The sequence below is a fragment of the Ammospiza caudacuta genome, chromosome 34 (genome assembly GCF_027887145.1).
Source record: "Ammospiza caudacuta isolate bAmmCau1 chromosome 34, bAmmCau1.pri, whole genome shotgun sequence".
NCBI classification, from domain to species: Eukaryota; Metazoa; Chordata; class Aves; order Passeriformes; family Passerellidae; genus Ammospiza; species Ammospiza caudacuta.
Genome location: NC_080626.1, coordinates 1,133,228 through 1,156,101, shown reverse-complemented (window position 1 = coordinate 1,156,101; position 22,874 = coordinate 1,133,228). Strand labels below are relative to the sequence as shown.

Sequence of the window (22,874 nt, the reverse complement as noted above, 5' to 3'; positions counted from 1 at the left end):
TCCCGGCCAGCAGGGGTCACCCCACTCCAGCTCCATCCCCTCAGAGGCCATGGCGGCCTCGGGTGGGAGGGAGGAGGGGAAATCAGTCATTTTGCAAACTCACGGGCACCAATCGGTCCCGGAACCACCACCAGCAGCAGGCACAAACTGCCAAGGCAGCAGGTTGGATCCCAGTGCCCACTGGCAGCGTAGCAGTGTCCCAGGCCGAGGCACACATCCTGCACAACACCCGCCACTGCTCTCCATGATGGAAGATGCGGGGGTCAGGTAGATATGGGAGAATATATGTCCATTTGTGTCAGGAACCCAATCATTACCAAGGAAACCATGGGCTGCTGTAACTATGTCCAGATATGGACAACACTGGACAAACCAGACCAGTGAAGAGCTTGTTTTTATTTTCAGCACATCAGTCTCAAGACATTGTTAGACAATGGAGTCAGGATGTTAACAGCTCACTAATCCACAGGGAATGTCCGGGAAGGTGGGGTAGTACAGAATGACATAAAACCATCTCAGTCTAGATTTCAGCAATCATACATAGAACAACACATATTGACAAGCTTTCTATCCAGTCTTATAAAACACACGTAATGGTAGTTAAAACAAAGACTGGTTCATAAGAGACAAAGAACAGAGCTCTATTCATGCTAACCTTCTAAAGATATACATTAAATAACCTTGTTGCCATCTCTAAGCCAATTCTACAGAGGCCTATTGTTATTTGTCACGTATGCTCCACTGCTTGGGAAACTTTTCTGCTGTATTTGCAATGCTAACAAAACTTCAGTCTGAGGCCTATACTTTTTTAACCATTTCCTAAAAACCCTCTAACTTTATGGATTCCAACAGAAGGAAGGCAGCTCCTGACTCCAGACAGGTCTTGGGTCCACAGCAGCACCTCTGATTGCTTTATACCACAATTTCTGCAAACCCTCAGCCTTTCATGCAGGTGAGGAGGGCAGGGATGGAGCTGCTTTGAGGACACCTGGAATCCACACAGGGTCACTCCCCACAGCCCCATCATGGCCACAGGCAGAGCAACTGCTTGATATTTTCACACATTTGCCTCTTGTCTGGCAGACACAGCCAGAACCCAAATGTTATTAGTATGAACAAGGCCAAACTTTCTCCTGAGAAAAAGGTTCTCGTTTAATAAAATAGCTGCAAGGAAAGGAGTAGCCAGGATAAGCTCAGGCACCCACAGAGCGAGCCAAAAACAGAACAGTGCGCTAGCTCCAAGTGCACTGGCTTCTCCCCAGAAAACAAGTTTCCAAAAAGAAGAACCCCGACCCAACCGATCTTACCCCGTTTATGTCTCCTTTGAGTCCAGGGTTAGCCAATACACTTTGCTGTCCTCTATACAGGTGGTTAACGATAAAAAGTTGATACAATTGGGGCTCAGATTCAAGTGTGTTCTGAGGACAGCAGTCCAAGACTCTCCTGCATACAGAGGATGATAGCATTTTTCATACATTTGTATTTCTCCCTTATTGATGCTGATAAGTAGGAGGATCCATAGAAGTGGGGGTTCAGTACAGGCTACTCTCTCATTCATGTCTCCCCTCTGCAGAGGATCAGTGACTCTTTTTGGCAAGAGCATATCTTGGTCCAGTCTTGCCCCCCTCTCTTCTCTTTCCTTACTTCTGTAATATTCTTACTGGTTACTGCAGGGGTCTACTTCCCCTTTTGTATCAACTGTTCTTTCTTTCTTTTAGGGCCATCATTCTCCCAGTATGGGAGAATGATGCATCGCTTCTCGGATCACAGGAACTGTAACAGGGAATACCAGAGATATAAACATATTTTTGATAATTCATATAATCTCACTCTCATATATAAATACCATTTTCTTAAATTAAAAGTATGTTAAAAACTTTTAAATTAAATATCTTATATTAAACTGAACAGAGTTCTTATTATAACTTATAGCTCATGTGGTTCTTATGGTGTTCCTGATGTCTTCTTTAACTTATCTATAGTAGGAGATGGTCTCTCAGGAGCAGAAACCAGCCCCTTTACTCTGGTGACATGTGTGCATCCTCGTTCTTGCATCCTAATGGCTGTTTCTGTGATGAGTAAAATTGAAATGGAACCTTCCCATTTTGGAGTTAGTGGTTGCTCTTTCCAGGTCTTAATTAACACCCAGTCACCAGACTGGAATTTGTGGATTTTAAAATCAATAGATTAGTTTTAGGAAGGTATCCCTTGTTCCTTAACTCCTCTAAAGTGCAGGTTATGGTCTTTATATATTTTCTCATGCCTAATTCTCCTTCTTCATATATTCCTGTATTACCTGGAGTAGTTAAGAAAGGTAAGCCAAGCATCATCTCATATGGAGAAATCCCTATATCTGCCCTTGGTTTAGTCTTTTTTCTCAATAAGGCCAGAGGGAGACATCTTAACCAATTCATTTTTGTTTCTTCTGTTAATTTTGTGAGAGTTATCTTAAGAGTCTTGTTCATTCTCTCTACTCTTCCAGAACTTTGAGATCTCCATGGGGTATGAAATCTCCAGATGATATTTAAGGCCTCTATTATTTGTTATAATATCTTGGCAGTAAAATGAGGACCTCTATCAGAGTCAATAGTATTGATCATTCCATATAGGGGTATGATTTGTTCTAATAAGATTTTACTTACAGTCTTGGCTTGTGGTTGGGTATGCCTACACCCAAGGAGTTAGATGATCTATTACCACCAGTAAATACTTACATCTCTGTACTTGTGGTGATTCTGTAAAGTCTATCTGTACACATTGAAATGGCCTTTTTGCTAATTCTCTACCACCTTGAGGTAATTTTCTCATTACTTTCCTATTTATCTTCTGACATACCATGCATTCTCGAGTTATTATCTTGGCAATTTCCTGTCCCCCGATACACACATAAGTTCTCATAAAGTGATCGTGTAAAGCTTGAGTACCCCAATGGGTTGAGGCATGTAGGTCCTCTAATATCTTTCTGGTTAATGCTTTGTTTAATACTTGTCTACTGTCTGGCATCCTCCATTCTCCTTTTCCGTTTTGGACGGCACCATGTTTTAGTAATTCCTCTTGTTGTTTTTCATTAAATATAGGGATCTCCTCCTTTTCTTGATCTTCCTCATTCCCATCTCCTACTTTATTTAACCTGAAGATATTTTCAGAATCTTCTAGAGCGGCCCTTTTTGCAGTTATGTCTGCCAAGTTGTTCCCTTTTATTTCTCTAGTATTGCCTTTTTGATGTCTCTTTTTATGTACCACTGCAATTTCTTTTGGTCCTTTCAAGGCTTCTAACACTGCCTTTATGAGGCCTTCATGAATTAGGGGTTTTCCCTTTGAGTTGAAAAATCCTCTCTCTGCCCAGATCTTCCCAAAAGTATGTACTACCCCATAAGCATATTTAGAGTTGGTGAATATGGTACCACTCCTTTGATCAAGCCATTTTAGCCCTTTTAATAATGCATATAGTTCACAGCATTGTGCAGACTAACTATTGGGAAGTTTTCCTTTTTCTATGACTGTCATTGTATGTCCATTTACAATAGCATACCCTGATACTTGCTTACCATCTACCACATGTGATGAATCATCTATAAACAGTACATCTCCTTCAGGTAAAGTTAGTTCTAATAAATCTAACTTTTATCTGCAAATCTATGGTTTCAAGGTAGAGATGTTCCAATTCTTCTTTTGGTTCTCCATATAAAAATTGTGCAGGATTTTGGATCCTTGTTGTTTTCAATTCTATAGTTTCACTTTTGTTTAATATCAGTTCATATTTTAAAAGTCTGCCATGTGAAATCCATTGAATGTGAAATCCATTGACAGGCTTTCTTACTGTGGTGGTTTGACCAGGAAGAAGTGGGAATTCTGGGATTCTGTGGTCAAACCAATGGGTGCTCGGATTTTGATATTGGCACCTGATGTGGCCAGTGGGATCTGGACACACCTCTGAGAACACACAGGGGTTAAAAGCAGAGCTTCAGCCCTGGGAGGCTCTCTTGGGACTTCGAGGGATGGAGGTTGGATCTCCCTCCCCTGTCCAGCTGCTGCTGCTGGGCGGGGGAGGGCAGCCATGTGGTAGGCCTGGGCCTGGACAGAGATGGGAGGTGAGGAGGCCCTGGAGGATGGAAGGGTGGAGGAGCCCCAAGAGAAATCTGGCGGCCATTCCCCACCCAGGAGAGAGAGAGGGAGAGCCGGCGACGACGAATGTGATAGCAGCCGGCCCAGGAGGAGAAAGCGGGGGAATGCAGCGAGGGAAGAGGTGCCTGGCCAGCCGGAGCAGCAGCATGTGTGGGAGTGCCGGAGTTCTGGGACAGACAGAGACTGAAATTTTTAACCCCTTTCTTTCATGATTGGGACCTTGCAAAAATGCTGATCCTCCTCGGAGCTGAATAAGACGGGAGATATGAGATGAGACAAGGACCTGGCCCAAAGGACGTGGAGAAGGCTTGCTGAGTGGAGAGAGAGATGATTAGAGTGGCCTTTTGGCTGGACTTTTCTTGTGTAGCCATAGACTGAACCAGTTTTATTCCTGTGACACAGAGACTGCATTTAGGGGGAGGCAGTGCCTCAGAACCAGGAGGGTTCATTGTGGGGACCCCTCGGCCCCAGGGGGTTGGATAAAAATGGAGGGGACAGATGTCCCAAAGTAGAGACTGTGCCTTTTTGGAGTGAGACAAGGCATCCTTAAAAGACAACCCTAAAAGCAGCTCTGGTCCATGCCAGTGGTGAGAGCACTGAGCATGGAAGGAAGATGTCACAAGTGGCAAAAGGACTTTCCAGGCGGTGCTGAGTGACAGGGAAGCACATGAGTTTTCAGCGTGTTTCCAGGAGAAGCCTATGGTGCAAGAAAGACTCCTCTCCTCTTCATGGACTGAATTTTGAATATCCAAAAGGGTGGTGCCAGACTGGGCAGTTGGTGATTTTGGGGGGAATGTATCGGATTGGGAAATTTTGGTGGTAGAGAGGAGGAAAGTGTTTTTTGTAAGGTTTTCAATTTTTTTATCTTATAGTTTTTTTTTCCTTCTTTCTTTTCTTGTAGTTTAGGTAATAAAGTTTTCTTTATGTTTAAGCTGGAGCCTGCTTTGCTTATTCCTGGTCACATCTCACAGCAGACACCAGGGAGAAGGTATACTCATGGGGGCACTGGCTCTGTGCCAGGCCCAAACCATGACACTTACTTAGTATACTTTTTATATCCGGGGGAGTGTATACCTTGATCTTGTTTCCTAATGCCAACTTGTAACCTTCCTCCACAAGAGTTACAGTTCCAGCCACTGCCTGGAGATAAGTGGGCCAGCCCCTAACTACCGGATCCAGCAATTTGGAGAGATATGCAATGGGTTTTCGCACCCCACACCATTCTTGTACAATAACTCCATAAGCTATTCCTTCTTCTACAATGACAAATAGTTCAAACAGTCTGTTTAAATCTGGCAAACTTAGTACTGGAGCATTTGCCAACATTTCTTTTAGGTCTTTTAACTTTTTCTCATCATTTTCATCCCAACTTATGGGTTCAATTTCATCTAATTCATCATAAAGAAATTTAATTAGTTCTGTGTGTCCATCTATCCATAATTTACAATACCCCATTAATCATAGTAATTTTCTCACATCCGTTTTTTTGGTTTTGGTACTGGCAATGATAGCATTCCCTGAATTTGGTCAGCATCTAATCTGTTATATCCTTTCCCAATTTTATGGCCTAGATACTTTACCTCTGGTTCCACAAATTGTAACTTTCTTTTTGATACTTTTAACCCCTTTTCCCCTAGGAAGTTCAGGAAATTACCAGTTGTTGTTTGTACCTCTTCTTTCTGTTGCCCAGAAATTAATATATCATCTACATACTGTAGGATTTGAGATCCTTTTTCAGGTATAAACTGTTTCATTAGTTCTTCTAGGGTTTGGCTGAATAGGTTTGGTGACTCTGTGAATCCCTGAGGCAACCTTGTCCATTGTAATTGTTTTTTTCTCCCAGTTTCCTCATCTTCCCATTCAAAAGCGAACCATTTTCTACTTTCTTTCTCAAGTGGACAGGACAAAAAAGCATCTTTTAAATCTATAACACTAAATCCTGCATGTGTCGATGGTACTTTGCTCAATAAATTATATGGGTTGGCTACTAGTGGATATCGAGTAACAGTTTGCTTATTTACTTCTCGTAAATCTTGGACTAATTGGTATGTACCATCAGGTCTCTTTATGGGTAATATTGGGGTGTTATGTGGAGACATGCACCAATTCTAAAATTCCCTTTTTAATTAAGTCTTTAATTACAGGTGTTAATCCCCATTTCCCTTCTACGGAAATTGGATATTGTTTAACTCTTACTGGGGGAATGTCAGATTTAATTTTGATTTCTATGGGTGGAATTTCCAACAGTCCATGACCCCCTCCTTGTGCTCACACTCTCGGATCTGTCTCTCTCTCATCTTTTTTTAAAACCATCATTTTCACTACCATACATTTTCCTTCAGGGACTACCCCTATTCTTTACTGCACTTGTAAATCTCGGCCCAAGAGGTTAGTCTAATTCACGCATATACAGCAGGTCAGCACAGCCTTCTCTGAAACTTCCTTTTATGGGTACTTCTTCAATAATGGGTACTTCAGAAGGGTTATTCTCAGCACCTTTAACTTTACCGGTTCGCTTACTTAATTTGCATCCCTTGGGAATCTTTGAAATACTTGAACGATCTGCTCCATTATCCACTAAAAATTCCAATTCCTTGCTCTGAGGGCAATTTTTAGGTTTACCAGGGCCTCCTTTTGATGTCCAATATCATCCCTCAGAGCACAGAGCCCCTGGCACCCCTAGTCCTCTCCTTTCAGCCTTCTCCTGAGCAATAGCCTCATCCATCTTTCTTTTTCTGCAGAAATTTCTGGTGTGTCCTTTCTGACCACAATAAAGCATATGATTTCTGCCCAAGGTGGTCTTCTCTCGGGCCAAGGTGACTTATTATCTCTGTCTGGCTCATACATTCTACTTGGCTGATCTTTAAACCCACTTATTCTAGGACCCATGTATTTGCTTTTCCATCTCCCGATGAACTCACTATTCTCAAATCTAGCACTCTCTCTAGCTACTGCTACCATAATTTTTGCTTTTGTCCTGGTCTTCTCCTCGTCCCTCCTTAGATATTTTTTTGCACCTCTCTTAATAACTCATTCATTCCTTTTTCCTGCCATTAATCAAACTTTTCCAATTTCCTTTGTATATCCACCCAGGCCTTAGTTACAAACTGAATTTTAACTAAAACTTGTCTTTCTGGACTATCTGGATCCACACTTGAGTACAATTGAAAGATTCTTTTTAATCTTTCTAACCAAGCACTGGATGATTCATCTCGCTCCTGTTGACTATCAAATGGTAATCTTGCATTATTCATTCTAGGGACTGCCTCTCTTATCCCTCTTACAATTAGTGTCCTATATTGCCTCATGCTCGCTCTTCCATCTTCCTGGTTTGGATCCCAATTAATTAGGTTAATAGGCATTTTGTCTTCCCCTCTAGGATCTCCTCTATTTTCTCTTTCCCAAATCCTCATACCCACGGTACGAATCATTTGTATTACTTCGGAAGAGAACACTATTTCAGGATAGAATTTAATTCCTCCCACGTAAAGATGTTAGGCCCTAAGAATTTGTCTAATTGTTGAGAGATGCCTATTGGGTCTTCTAATAAAGTTTTAATTTCTTTCTTAAAATTTCTAAATTCAGAGGCAGTCAGTGGTGTGTTCACAAACCCAATACCTCCCCTGGCTCCTTCCGCAGGTACTTCTCTTAATGGAAACAATTTTCCTACATCAGTCTGAATCTTTCCTGCTTGTGACCTTTACATTGTATTGATGACCTTTTTCCTGTTTATCTAATTCCACTAACCTTTTCTCTTCCAGGCTATTACAATGACATATTTTCTTCTATGCCTAATCCTCTATGGGTTGAGGGATGGGGCATAAACAGAGAGAAATATTCTGACTGGATCAAGGGACAGTAATTGGAGAAGGGGTGTAGAAGTCCATCCAAAAATCCTTCATTTTTTGCCTCACAATTGTTATGAGAAAAGACTACCGAAGGGTTAAAACTGCTGAGCCAGTTGGGAAAGAAAGTCTCCTGCTTATCTAGTGTGTTCACAAGTGATGCTTGCAGAACACGCCATGCTGTACTCAAAGGGGGTATGCTGCCCTTTTCTGGACAATTGAACTGGACTTTCTTCCAAACTCCTGAGCTGGCTGGACTGAGCTCTGGGGTGGCTCCCCCCCGCTCCATGAGAAAACCCCTCTTGCCTGTCTTCAACCACCATGACGGACCAACCGAGATGCGAATCCCCTCATCAAGGAACCAAGAACCCCTCTGGCACCCCTTTGGCGCCCCCATGGCACCCCCATGGCACCCCCCTGGCAACCTCCTTCCAGAGACTGGGACTGCACTCCCTCCCAACTCAGGGAGGGGGAAAAACCTAACGTACCTGTGAGCATGCGGCCATGAAAACAATGGACTTCTCCCCTCCATGGAAACATAATTTCAGCCACCCTTCCCCCAACCAAGAACAGTATATATATTGGGGTTCTATCTGACTGTCCTTTGAGTACTCCCCAAGATGTGTACCAGCGAGTTTCAGCGGCGGGACCCCGAAGACATCATGTTTTGGTAGCTATACCCCATTCCCTGACCTCCTTTCCTCCCTTTTTCCTTGTCTTACCCTTCTCTTCCCCAGATCCCTTAACCAAATGCATATTTAGCTGTGGTTATAATCAATAAAATTGCACCTTGTTGATTTGTTTTGCAGAACCCCTGTGCCTTGTGTTGGTTATATTTGCACCCAAAAATCATTCATCACCCGTTCATTTCGGGCGGACCTTCACAAGGGGTATTTGTGATAATAAGTTATAAGATATGGCGAAAATAAAGGGGGATACTTTGGAAGGTTTTAGGAGCCAGGATAGGGGTAGGAATACTTCTAGCAGTTGGGGTTATGACATCAGAAGATGGCATCTAGATGTTATTTGAGGTAGAGGATGATAGAGAAGTTGAAGGGGTAGCAGGTGCTGGACAATTTGTAGAAAGGGATTGTGGTGGCTTTGAAACCCTTATAGAGGTCAAAACTGAAGTCTGTTCAGGATATTGTACCGAGGAAGATAGTACTGGAGGAGGAGGATGAGGGAGGTGTTCAATTGATGGAGTAGGAGGAGGAGGTAGCGAGAGATAGTCTAATGAATCGGGAGGGGGAGGTAGAGGAAGGGAATCTAAAGGATCCCACTTCCTCTCTGGTGATTTAGCTTCCTTTCTATCTGTTTCTCATGTCACCTTACATACTCTTACTTCTTCATCTTGTTTTTCTTTCTCTAGCCAACACTTAACGTATTGAATCTCTTCATTACAAGGTTCCCTTTGGGTGTTAACATGTCCATTCGAATCTGCGCATAACCACTTTTCTCTTGTGCCATACCAAAGCCAGTAGACAGGTCCTTCTGCCATACTTTCCTTCCGCCAGACTTGCTTACAATACTTTATCATCTTTATTCTATCTAGGTTTTTCACCTTGCTGTTATCTCATCCATTTAACATCAAACCTAGAGAGCTACTAGGAGGAATATTCTTAAATTTTTCCTTTCCTTCTTTCCCTTTGCAGACACTGTTCCCCACACACTGCCCCATATTTCAGATTTTAGATGCCACTGAATTAGTTTATTCAACAGCTTTAAGTTGAATAAACTTAATAAAGTTCTAGGAATGGAAGTGCCTAGATAATATTAGTTAATAAAGTAACGATTATGAAAGTTAACGTGGGAAACAGAATAAATGTGGTGACTTAAAGAAATTAAATAAATATGGTGAGAAAAATGAAATAAATATGGCAGAATGTGGGAAACAGAATAAAAATGGGAACTTAAAGAAATGAAATAAATATGGTGATTTTAATGTGAGAAACAAAACAAAGATGGCGATTTCAGGAAATTAAAAAAAAAACCTTTTGACTAATAATAATAATAATAATAATAATAATAATTTACCTAGATTAACAAGATGGCCGATCAGCAACTTGCTCCAACTTTTTACTCAAAAAAGCCTACTTATCAAAAATGGCCACTTCTCAGTTCACCACACACGAAACTCAAAATGGCTGCTTCCCAGCCCACCGCACATGAAAATCAAAATGGCTGTTCCCTGCCCACCGCATAGAAAACTCAAAATAGCTGCTTCTTGGCCCGCCTCACAGAAAACTCCAAAAAGAGTGGTCGAAGGACTTTAGGCTTGCCCTCACCTCCAAACCTCACTCCTTAGGGGCCTTGACCCTTAACATACAAAAAGAGAAAAATTCTCCCTAACGTAAGCCACTTCTAACCTCCCCTTCATCCCTAGTGACTGAAAGGGCCCTTCTACAGCCAGCAGCCCACCTCCCCCCTTCGGGTCACTGTCCCTGTGAAGTCTATTTTCAGCCACCCCTACGACCCCCTTTAGCTGGGATCCTAGCTCAGGGTGAGCCTACTTCCCCTCTATGACCCTCTTCCCACTGGGGTTCTTGTTCCAGGGGACCCTACTCCCTTTGGGTTGGGCACCCCCCCCTTTCCATGGCTTCAGAAAAGGGGCACTCCCCTACACGGTGGCCACTTTGTTAAGTGGCCTCTGTATAGGAGTATTTTCTCTCAACCCCAAGGTCCTAGTTCCTCAGGGAGTAGACTCCCCCAGTCTATCCCTGAGAAACAGCCCTTGACATGGTTTGAGCTAGTGGTCGGAGCTCTACCCCTCACTGGGCAAGTCTGCCCCACTAACCCCCCCCGAGTACCCCTATGACCCCCCAATGGGATCCTAGTTCAGGGTACTGAGTGTGTCCCCCTCTATGACCCCCCAATGGGATCCTAGTTTGAGGGGTACAGCTTGGGCCAATGGCTCAAACCACCCCTAGGAGCCTCCAATCACTGGAGGAACGGGAGCCTGAGCTGTAAGGGTGGCTATAAGTGGGTACTCCATGTTTCCCCTACTCCCGGGGGTCCATAGGGGTACACGCACTCCTTGACAACACTCACTTCCCTCTGTTCCCAGCCGACACTGCCCCGCAGGAGTCTGGCATCGTGATACTGGGAGGCCTGCACTCGCTTCAGGGATCTGTACTCACAGCCCTAGTCTCATTCACTCACACGCACTCCACACCCCCTACTACCTTCAACCCCACTCACGTTGCTCTGAGGCAACGTAGGCCCCGCTCCCTCTCAGAGGGCTCTCACCTTTTGGGTCGCTGTGACTCAAGTATAGGCGCAACCCCTCCCGTATTCCGACGTAGTCCAATCTCTGGCAGCTAAAAAGGTGGCTGGACAGGTCTCCCAGGTCCTGGGCTACCCCGGACTGTTTTGGGGCGTGGCCTATCCCAGACGAGTCCCCAAAAAGATGTTATGAATATGAACGAGGCCAAACTTTCTCTGGAGAAAGAGGTTCTCGTTTATTAAAATAGCTGAAAGAAACGGAGTACCTCGGATAAGCCCAAGCACCCACACAGTGAGCCAAAAACAGAACAGTGCACTACCTCCAAGTGCACTGGGCTCCCCCAAGAAAACAAGTTTCCAAAAAAGAAGAACCCCGACTTAACCAAACTTTCCCCTTTTATAGCCGCCTTTGAGTCCAGGATTGGTCCATTTTGGATCCGCATGATGATTGGTCAATTTCCAGGCTTCTCATTGGTCTTTAACAAATAATTGGTTCCTACTGGACCAATCATTTCTGCAGGGCTTAGAATGATTGGTCAGGTCTTCCATCCAATTCTCTTTGACCTTGTCTTACCCTTCAAGACCGTTCTTCCACCAAACGCTGGACCCTTATTTCAGAGAATTCTAATAACCCCCCCCCCCACTCTTAACATAATACCATTAGTATAACACAATTAATACAATATAATTGAACTATACCCTAATTTAACATACTTTTACCAATAAGAGTATTATATAAAAATAATTTGGAAAAAACAATATAATAGTGAAAGCCAATGACTACAAAGTTATTCAGAACTGGGGGAAGGTGTATGGAAGGGTTTATTTGACTTCTCCTTATCCTGATCTGATTTTGTCAGCAATAAAACCAATTAAAATCTCCAATTCTGAGAAAGTTTTACCTGTGACAGGATTTGATGAGTGATCTCTCCTGGACCGTGTCTCAAGCCAGGAACCTTTGGTTTAATTTTCTCTCCCCATCCAGGTGAGGAGGGCAGTGAGAGAGCGGCTGTGGTGGGTGCGGGGCATCCGGCAACTGTCCATCCACGGCAAGGCAGGGAGGAGGAGGCTGGTCCAGGTCAGGTTTTTGAGCAGATTGTTGTGGGATTTGCAGTAGTTCTGGGGCTCTCTCAGACCCTTGGGCACAGGGACAAAATGATCAATTGCTGCATTTCAAGACTGGTTCCCTCACATCTGCCCCTGCAGGGGGGGTTTCCAACCAGCCCTGCTCTGAAAACCACCAAAGGCCCTCACAGAGCCACTGCTTGGGTCACTCTTATTTTTGTGCTTCTTGCAGGGCTGAGCAAACCACAGCCAGGCCTTTTTCCCCCCACAGAATTCTCATCTCTGCAGCAGCTCTAAAGCTGCAAGAATCAAAGTCAAGGGGGCAGGGGGGGACCCTCAGGTGCTGGCTGCCACCTGGGGCTGGGCAGAGCAGGGCTGGGCAATGGCCATCCCTGTGCAGTGGGGCTGGGCCATGGCTGGGCCGCACCCTTGCATTGACAGGGGTCCCCAGGATGTGCCACCCCTGGGACAGACACCCGGCCAGGAATGTGCAGGGACATTTCTGGAACCGCCACCCCCTGGGACAGGACTCACCATGCCAGGATGTGCCACCCCCTGGGACAGGATCCTCCCAGGGCAGGACCCACGTGGATGTGCCACCCCAGGAACAGAGACTGCCCCCCTTTCCCATTCTCAGCACAAATGGTCTCTTCCTTCTTGTCCAGGAAAAAGAAAGTGAAAGTGTTGTGGAGGCACAGCCCAACACCTCCATCTCCCACAGCCTCCCCATCCTTCCCTGCAACTCCTGCTTCCCATTTCCCCCCTCCCCTCATTCCCCCCACCTTGGTCCTTGCTCAGGTGCTCCATGAGATTGCTGAGCTAAAAACTGGGGGTGAGGAGACCTGGCACAAAAGTGAGCAAAAAAAAAAAAAAAAAGAAAAAAAGCAATAAAGACATTAATGTCAAGGGCAGGGGAGGGCACAGAGTCAGAGCTACCCAGGACCACCATGTGATGCCTACACAGCACATAAGCATCCCAGGGGGGCTTGGCTGGCTCTGGGTCACCCCAAAATCTGATGCACCCAGAGAAGAAGCTGAGACCCCTGTGCCCATGCAGCAACTGCCCATCCCTGGCACCCCCATTCCCCTGGGAACCCAAGCATGGGACCCCCATTCCTTACGTCCCCTAATCCCTGGGACCCCCATCACAGTATTGGCATTCTCCAGGATCTCCATGGCCCAGGACCCCATTCCCAAGGAACCCTCTCCATTAATTCTATCCCCTTAAATCCCCCTTCCCCCAGGATCTTGGTTCTCTCAGGAACTCCATTCCAGTGGGAACCACCATTCCCCTAGCATCCCTATCCCATGACCCCATATCCCTGGAGCCCACGTTCTCCTAAGAACCATGATTCCCAGCCCTGGGAACCCCCAAACACATGACTTCCCCTCCTTAGGAACCTCATTCCCCTGGACACTCAGCCCTGGCATCCCAAACCCACCCAGCCCCCAACTCCTGTGAATCTGATGTCCCACTTTGTCCCACCTACCCTCATCCCCTACCTCTGCCCAGCTTGTGGCCACCCTGCCCCCACCACGGGCCACGTACACGTGGGGACAGACATGACATCACTTCCTTCCCCTTCATCCAAAGAGCCACCAGCCAGGGGAATGGTGGCCACAGCAGTGAGTGACAGCCTGTGCCCATGGCTGGGGACACCGGGATGGCCGGAAAGGTGGCACTGCTCCTGTGGGGTGAGTGCCCTGAGCACGGGCCTGACGGACTGTGGATGGGAGGGATGGGGGCACGGGGGGGCTGCAGGGTCCCCTGAGGTCCCCAATGCCAGCAGAGCCAATCCATGTTACCCTCAGTGAACCTTGGTGGGACTGGGGATGTAGGGTGGCTTTGGGGACAGGAACAGGGACAAGAATTTGAGGATGGGCATGTGGAGACAGGAATGTGGTGACTGGCACCTTTGGGCTCAGGTAGCTCTGGGGATAAGGATAAGGAAATTGGGATTTAGGGACAGAAGTGGACAAGAAGCATGAGGATGTGGCCATGGGGATGGGATCACCTGGGCCAGCATGGCCTGTGTCCTTGTTGTCCTCATGCCCGGGGTGTCCGGTGTCCCCATGTTCTGCCTCAGCCATGGGTGGCCTTGGTGTCCCTGTTCCCAAGGTGTCTGTGCCACAGGGATGTGGTGCACGGGTGGCTGTGACACAGATATGTGTCCGTGCCTCGCCAAATCTTTCAAGGGACCACCCCCACACACTTTTCCATAAGAATTGTGTCCCCATAGGGACAGCTTGGGGACAGCCCCTATACCCTGTGCCCCTGTTCTCCTGTCTCCATGATGCCACCCCCATCCAGCTCTGTCCCTTCTCCCTTCCAGCCCAGATCTTTGGCCTCGCTGGTGAATCCTCAGGGGATGCCATGGTCCCACCTCGCTTTCCCCAGCCCTGCACTGGCCCTGGCAGGCTGGTGTCCCCTGTCACCCACAGGTGCCCAGACCACCCAGCTCCTGGTGGAGCCCCCCTGGAGGCCGGCAGTGCTATGGGACCAGGTGACACTGACCTGCCAGGGCTCAGGGACTGCTGGTGCCACAACCTGGTACAAGGACGGGTGGTGCTTGTGGCAGCAGGGACCCAGCAATGTCACTGTCACAGTGAGTGGCACCTACACGTGTGAGACACCTGGCAGCAGGTGCAGGCCTCCCGTGAAAGTCATAGATGGTGAGGGGGTATCTTTAATGGTCACAGTGGCCCCTGAAAGATCTGGGTAAACTCTGCTCTCTGGGTGGCCTCACACCTCTTGTGTGACGAGAGCCACAGGGGCATCCCAGTGCATCCCAGTGCACCCACATGTCCCCGGTGCCATGGGGACCCAACTAGGACCTGTCTCGAGCCCTTCAGTGAGACGGCACCCTCCTGTCACACAGATGATCTCATGCTGCAGGTGCCAGCACAGGCACTCCTGGAAGGGGATACAGTGACACTGCACTGCCGGGGCTGGTGGAACAAGATGGTCACCAGGGTGCGATTTTTCTGGGATGAGAAGGATCTTGGGGGATCCCTCAGAGGGACCAAGCTGTCCCTGTCCCCTCTGCAGCGGCACCACAAAGGCCGCTACCGATGTGAGGGCTTGGTGAGGTCCATTCTTTCACGGTCAGCACCAGTGACAGTGCATGGTGAGCACCCCCACAGCTGGAACTCCAATCTCCTCACACACCCAAAGCCACTTCTCATTGCACTCACAGTCACAGTCCTCACCTCCCCTCTCCTTCCCTGAGCTCTTCCCTGTGCCAGTGCTAGAGGGTCCCCCCAAGCCCACCCTGGGGTCCCCCCTGACTCTCAGCTGCCTCAGTGCCCCCAGCCCCCGGCAGCCCCAAGCCCCCCTCCTGCATATGTTCTACTGGGACAGGCAGGTGGTGGGGGACCCACAGGGGTCCCTGCAGCTGCTGGTGCCCTCTGTTGGGCTCTCCCACTCGTGGAATTACAGCTGCCAGGTGCGCTCTGAGGGAGGGTCCGTGCAGAAGAGCAGTGCCCAGCTCCGCATCAAGGTGCGCAGTGAGTCCGGAAATGGGAAAGGGAGCCCCCACAGCCTCCTTGGATCCCCTGCTTGGGCACCTCCGTGTTGCCCAGTCACCTTGCTTGGGTCCTTCCATCACTCCCCTTGTCCCATCACCCCTCCGTGGTGCGACCCCATCTGTGCCATCCACCATCACACCCATCCCCACCATCTTAAACCACCCACATAAGCTGCCAGCTCCTCCCTGTGGTCTCAGCCCTGTGTCCCCGCAGTGCGTGTTGCCAATGCCATCATCACCCTCTGTCCTGTCTCTGTCCCTGCAGTGCCCGTGGCCAATGCCACTGTCACCCCTGGTCCCCTGGCACGCCAGGTGCATGCAGGTGACAACGTGACACTGCGCTGCTCAGTGCTGGTGGGCTCAGCCCCTGTCACCTTCACCTGGCTGCACAATGGGCAGGAGGTGGCCCGGGGTCCCCTGCTGGAGCTCAGGGACATCGATGTTGGACATTCAGGCACCTACCAGTGCGTGGCCACCAACCAGCTGGACAGGCACCACGTGTTCAGGACAACTAGCCAAGTGCTGTCCCTGGCAGTGACATCCCGGGGACATCGTGACACAGGTGGGGTAACACAGGGTCACCAGGGAGTGCAGGACCCCTGGGGTGATGGGTGATGGGTGATCCTGATGTGTCGCCCTCTGTTTCTTGCAGTGGCCGCAGGGGTCGGTGGGGCCATTTTGTTCCTGCTCCTGCTCCTGGGTGTCATTGTGGCCTGGCACTAGTGGCACCATGTGGGTGGGTGACAATGGGGGGACAGGGGTCCCAGGGAGCTCTAGAGGCTCCTAGAGTTGGGGAGCGATAGGGTGGCACCCACAGCTGCAGAATAGTGACCTTGTGTGGGGATCCTGTAGGGTTGGGGAGGTCCTGGAGGGTTCTGCAGGGATGTTGAGGGTTCTTTCAGGGGCCCTGGGGGTGTTTGGGAGGGTCTCTGTCCCTGTTGCATTTGGGTTCATGATGTTGAGTTGGTCTGGGGCACTAGGGATGTTAAAGGATTCTGGGGGACTTCAGGGATGCTTTGGAGTCCCGAGGGAGTTCAGGAACCCTGAGAGGGGTCAGGACCCTGGGACCCCACAGTCACCCTTCCCCCCTTTCTCTGCAGCTGCCAGGAAGAACCAGGAAAGGTAAGTGCGGGGCTCAAACCACACTCTCCTTTTTTACTCCAACCCCAAATACCTCTCATTCCCTCCCACACATCCCCTTTATTCCCTCAGGGCCCCCCCGGATGCCCCAGGCCCCCCAGAGGAGGGGGAGGTGCTGTGCACCCACGTCGTGGTCACCAAGAGTGCAGGGGGTGAGTACACACAGAGGGGGTGAGTACACAAAGAGGGACACTTCACCCACGAGTGTCACCCCACACAGATCCCACAGCCCATGTCTCTCACTGTGTCCCCCCCATGCCACCACCCTCCAGGATCCCCAGGTGACCTACGCAGAGCTGTGGGGATCCCAGGGGCGACCACAGGAACCCGGTGACATCTACGGGAATGTGCTGTGACACTGGGGGGAACTGGGGGGCACTGGGGGTCCCCACCCATGGGCACCCACTCGTGTGTGTGCTGCCACCAAAACTGCCTCTATGCCTCCCAGTGGAGGCACAAGGATCTCAAAGGTCTGAGAGGAGAACAATTTCCTGAAACAGCAACCAGAGAGAATAAAACCAACAGCAACAGCAACAAGGTTCAGAGTCCAAAGGGTCAGAAAATGAATGATTTCCTGGGAAAGCCCCCAAAATGGAAGCAAATGACAGATGATTACCCCAGCACATTTTCTCCACCAAAGGAATCTGCAGGGCCTGGGACCTGCATTGCTCTGTTGGCCAAAGTGGCCTTGAGGAGGCTCTGGATTCTCTTGTCCCCTGTCCCAAACCCCTCCTCTGACGTGTTCCCCACAGGAGGGTGTCACAAAAGCCCTTTGGGAGTTCCAGAATCTCCCACTATTCCAGGGAAGTCAGGATCAGGCCATGGCACAGGGTGGGGAGTCAGCAATAGGAAATGTTAGATGTGTGGAGACATTTTGGAACACCTACGTGTGACAGGGGTGAGTCAGGCCTTACTTTTGTAAAGACAGGGCCCCGTCTGTCCATCATTCTGTCAGCCATGGCACACTGGGGACAGTGTGACGCTCTGCCAAAGCCAGCTCCCGAGTGGCCACGTGACCAGAAGGGCCACCTGGGGATAGGGCCTTTGGTGTCCCAACTGGCTTAAAAGGCAGAGCATGAGGTGGCCAAGTCCCTGACTCAGTCTTCATTTGGGGTGTCTGTCCCATCCACACTGGAACCCAGTAATTGACAACTCATTTAAATGAGGAATATCTGTCAAAGAAAGTGGGAACGTTCCAGGAATGGAAAGAAGACATATGTCTAAACTGTTTTTTAATTTCAAAAATGATGGGGCTTCCAGGCAAAAGAGTAGGAAAAGGAATATCAGATCTTTACTAAGAAGTTTATACACCAGCAGGGGGCGCTGCAAGGAGCACTCCCGGCCAGCAGGGGGCGACTCGGTCCAGCTCCATCCCCTCAGGGGCCATGGCAGCCTCAGACAGGAGGGAGGAGGGGAAATCGCTCCTTTTGCAAACTCACGGGCACCAATCGGTCCTGGCACTACCACCGGCAGCGGGCACAAACCGCCAAGGCAGCAGGTTGGATCCCAGTGCCCACTGGCAGCGTAGCAGTGTCCTGGCGCCAGGCACACACCCTGCACAACACCCGTGACCGCTCCCCATGATCCGGAATGGAAGGAAGGCAGAGCCTGACACCAGGCATGTCTCAGGTCCACAGCAGCACCTCTGATTATTTTAAACCACAATTCCTGCAAACCCTCAGGCTTTCAGTCAGGTGAGGAGGGCAGGGATGGAGCAACTTTTGGGACACGTGGAATCCAGACACTGGGTCACTCCCCACAGGTCCACCACAGCCACAGGGCAAAGCCATGGCTCAATATTTCTATACTTTCCCCTTGTATCTGGCAGCTACAGTCCAAACCCAAACATTCTTTCTATGAAAGCTAAAGGTTTTGTTCAAGAAGGAGGGTCCTAGGCACCATGTTGACTAGATTGCTTTTGTCTTTGCAAAACAAAGTTTTGGGGCTCTCTCACTCCCTTACCAAAAGGAGCAAATGACCAATGGCTGCATTTTTGGACTGGTTCCCTCACAGCTGCCCCTGCAAGGGGGGCTTTCCAGCCAGCCCTGCTCTGGAAACCATCACAGGCCCTCACAGAGCCACTGCTTGGGCTCCCTTTGTGTTTTGTGCTTCTTGCAGAGCTGAGCAAACCACAGCCAGGCCTTTTTCCACCCACAGAATTCTCATCTCTGCAGCAGCTCTAAAGCTGCCAGAATCAAAGTCAAGGGGGCAGGGGGGACCCTCAGGTGCTGGCTGCCACCTGGGGCTGGGCAGAGCAGGGCTGGGCAATGGCCATCCCTGTGCAGTGGGGCTGGGCCATGGCTGGGCCCCACCCTTGGATGGCCACTGGCTTCAAGGAGCAGGAGGTTGGGGGCTCCTTCCTTCCCGGGGCTCCATTCCCAAAATGGAATGGAGGCTCAGATCCTGCAGGGGATGAGCAAGGATGCAGTCTGGACCCCCCCTCCCTGGAGCAGCCAGGCTCCAGGACAGAACTCCCTTGTCCAGCATGTGTCCCCCCTGGGACAGGATCCCCACAGGACAGGAGCCCCCTGGATGAACTCCGCCCAGAACAGAACCCGCCCCACCCTCCTCCCCCCTCCTCCCCCCCCCCACCCGTGTGACAGTGAGCACAAACAGCCTCTTCCTTCTGCTGCATGAGAGAGGAAGTAAATGTGTTGGGAGGGCACAGCCAGACACCCCCATCCCCCACAGCCTCCCCAAGACTTCCTGCAGACCTCTCAATCCTGCTTCCCCCACCCTGGCCTTCCCTCAACCTGTTCTCTGTCCCACGTTCCCCTGGGACTCCCATCCCTGAGTCCCCCTCAGCCCTTGAGACCCCCATTCCTCTGGCACCCCAATTTCTGGTGACTCCCCCTCCACTGCACCCCCATTACCAGGGACCCCCATTCCCCTGGTCACCCAGCCCCGCTCCTAAAACCCTCTGAGGCCTCCACTCCTGGGAACCCCATGTCCCACTGTGTCCCACCCAGCATTGTCCCCATCCTGTCCCCACCCTGCTCACAGCCTGTGCCTAGCTTGTGGCCACCCTGCCCCACCAGGTGCACCCTATGCATGAGGATGAGACCTGATTTCGCTTCCTTCCCCTTTGGCCAAAGACCCACCACCCAGGGGACAGCCACCCCCAGCAGCGAGTGACAGCCAGTCCACATGGCTGGGGACACCAGGATGGCCAGGAAGGTGGTGCTGCTCCTGTGGGGAGAGTGCCCCAGGCACGGGCCTGACACCCCAGGGATAGGGAGGGGAGGGGGCTCAGGGGGGCTGCAGGGTCCCCTGATGTCCCCAATGCCAGCAGAGCCAAAGCATTGGGTCTGCTGGGGTCGTGAAATGGTTATGGGGACAAGAGAAGGGGGACAGGAACATGGGGACAAAAATGGCAGGACAAGGGTTTGGGGAGGCACCATGGGGCTGGTGGGGGTGACCCGTGCCAGCATGGGGTGGCCATGGTGTCCCCAGTTCAGGGGTGTCCACAGTGTCCCTATGTCCTGTCTGAGCAAGGGGTGGCAACAGTGTCCCTGTCCCCAATGAGTCCACGTCATACAAGGACAGGTGGGGACAGCCCCTACAACCCTGTGCCCCCATGCCTCTGTCCCCACAGTGGCCCCTCACCCAGCCCTGTCCCTTCTCCCTTCCAGCCCAGACCCTTGGCGATGGTGAGTACTCGGGAGATGCCATGGCCCCACCCTGCTGTCCCCAGCCCCGCAATGGCCCTGGCAGGCTGGTGTCCCCCTGTCTTCCACAGGTGCCCAGACCACCCAGCTCCTGGGGAGCCTTCCTGGAGGCCAGCGGTGCTGTGGGACAGGGTGAAACTGACCTGCCAGGGCTCAGGGACCTCTGGGGCCACCACCTTCGTCAAGGACGGGAAGCACTGGGGGCAGGCGGGACGTGACCATCTCACTGTCACCGAGTGTGGCACCTACACATGTGAGAGACCCGGCAGTGGGCTCAGCCCCCCCATGAGAGTCTTACATGGTGAGGGGGGAATCTTAAATCATCATGGTGGCCCCTGAGGGGTCTTGGTTGGCTCCACTACATGGGTGGACTTACAACCCTCGTGCGGCAAGAACCTGTGTCCTGCACACAGGGAAATCCCATTGCACCCCAGTGCACCCCAGAGCACCCAGATGTCCTCGGTGCCATTGGGAACCCAACTAGGACCTATCTCAAGCCCCTCAGTGAAATGGCACCCTCCCGTCCCCCAGATTTGCTGGTGCTGCAGGTGCCAGCATGGGCACTGCTGGAGGAGGACACAGTGACACTGCAATGCTGGGACCAATGGAACAGTCCTGTGACCAAGTTGCGATTTTACCAGGACGAGAAGGATCTGACAGAGTCCCTCAGAGGTACTGTGCTGTCCCTGTCCCCTCTGCAGCAGCACCACAGCGGGCGCTAGCGCTGCGAGGGCTTTGTGAGGTCCTGGCCATCACGGTCAGCAGCAGTGACAGTGACAGCGCATGGTGAGCACCCCCACGGCTGGAACTCCAATCTCCTCACACACACAACACCACCTCCCAGCAGACTCAGAGTCACAGTCCTCACCTCCCCTCTCCTTCCCTGAGCTCTTCCCTGTGCCGGTGCTGGAGGGTCACCCCGAGCCCACCGAGGGGGCCCCCCTGACTCTCAGCTGCCTCAGCACCCCCAGCCCCCTGTGGCCCCAAGCCCCCCTCCTGCACATGTTCTACCAGGATGGGCAGGAGGTGAGGGGCCCGCAGGGGTCCCTGCAGCTGCTGGTGCCCGCCATGGGGGTCTCCCACTCGGGGAATTACAGCTGCCAGGTGCGCTCTGAGGGTGGGGCCGTGCGGAAGAGCAGCGCCTGGCTCCGCATCACGGTGCACAGTGAGTGTGGGGATGGGCACGGGGAGACACCTGAGGGCCCCGGGTTGGGCACCTCCATGTCCCCCAGACAAATTTGTTGGGTCCCCCCTCCTCTGCCCTGTTTCCCCTCACCCCTTTGTGGTGTGACCCCATCCCTGACATCCCCCACCACAACAATACCCCTCATCCCTATGACCTCACACCAGCTGCCAGCCCCTCCCTGGGGCTTCAACCCTGTCTCTGTCCTCGCAGTCCCAAGGGACAATGCCACCATCACACTCGGTGTCCTGGAGGTGACACCACGGGACACAGGGACACACAGCGACACAGGTGGGGTCACACAGGGTCACCAGGGTGTGCAGGACCCCTGGGGTGATGGGTGACCCTGATGTGTCCCCCTATAGTTGTTGCAGTGGCTGCAGGGGTCGGTGGAGCCCTTTTGTTCCTGCTCCTGCTCGTGGGTGTCATGGTGGCCTGGCACTGGTGGCACCGCCTGTGTATGTGACAATGGGGGGACGGAGGTCCTAGAGATCAGTGGGAAGGCCCCCAGAGAAGGGCGCCATAGGGTGGCACCTACAGCCCCTGGCTTGGGAGGGGCTGAGCCCACAGTGACCACGGCTCAGAGCCCTGGGGAGCTGTTGGAGGGTCCTTCAGGGATGTTGGGGGCTCTATCAGGGGTACCCCTCCCTGCCAGGCTCAAGGATCTGGGGGCTCAGGGTGTTGGTGCAAGTGAGGCGGGTCAGGGATACTGGGGGGGCATCAGGGATACTCGGGGGGCCTGGGGAGAATTGTGTGTCTGGTGGTGGTCCAGCATTTCCAAGGATGGATAGGGGACCCTGGGTCTCCAAGGTCACCCCTCCAGTTTTCCTTTGCAGATGCCAGGAAGCACCAGGAAAGGTGAGTGCAGGCTCCAGACATGATACGCCTTTTACCCAAACCCCCAGCACCTCCCATCCCCTTCCACACACCCCCTTATTCCCACAGGGCCCCCAGAGACCCCCTGGCACCCCCAGTGGAGGATACTCAGGCGACGTACATGGAGCTGCACAGGGAACCGTGGGAACCCAGTGACATCTATGACAATCTACACCAAAAGTTGTGATGCTCTGGGAAGCGGGAGGCACTGGGTGACACTGAG

At 50.9% G+C, this 22,874-nt stretch overlaps 1 pseudogene; it reads left to right on the top strand.

The window, feature by feature from the left end:
• The first annotated feature begins 49 nt into the window (after nucleotides 1-49).
• On the top strand, nucleotides 50-22,838 carry LOC131570327 (uncharacterized; annotated as a pseudogene).
• Nucleotides 22,839-22,874: the final 36 nt, after the last annotated feature.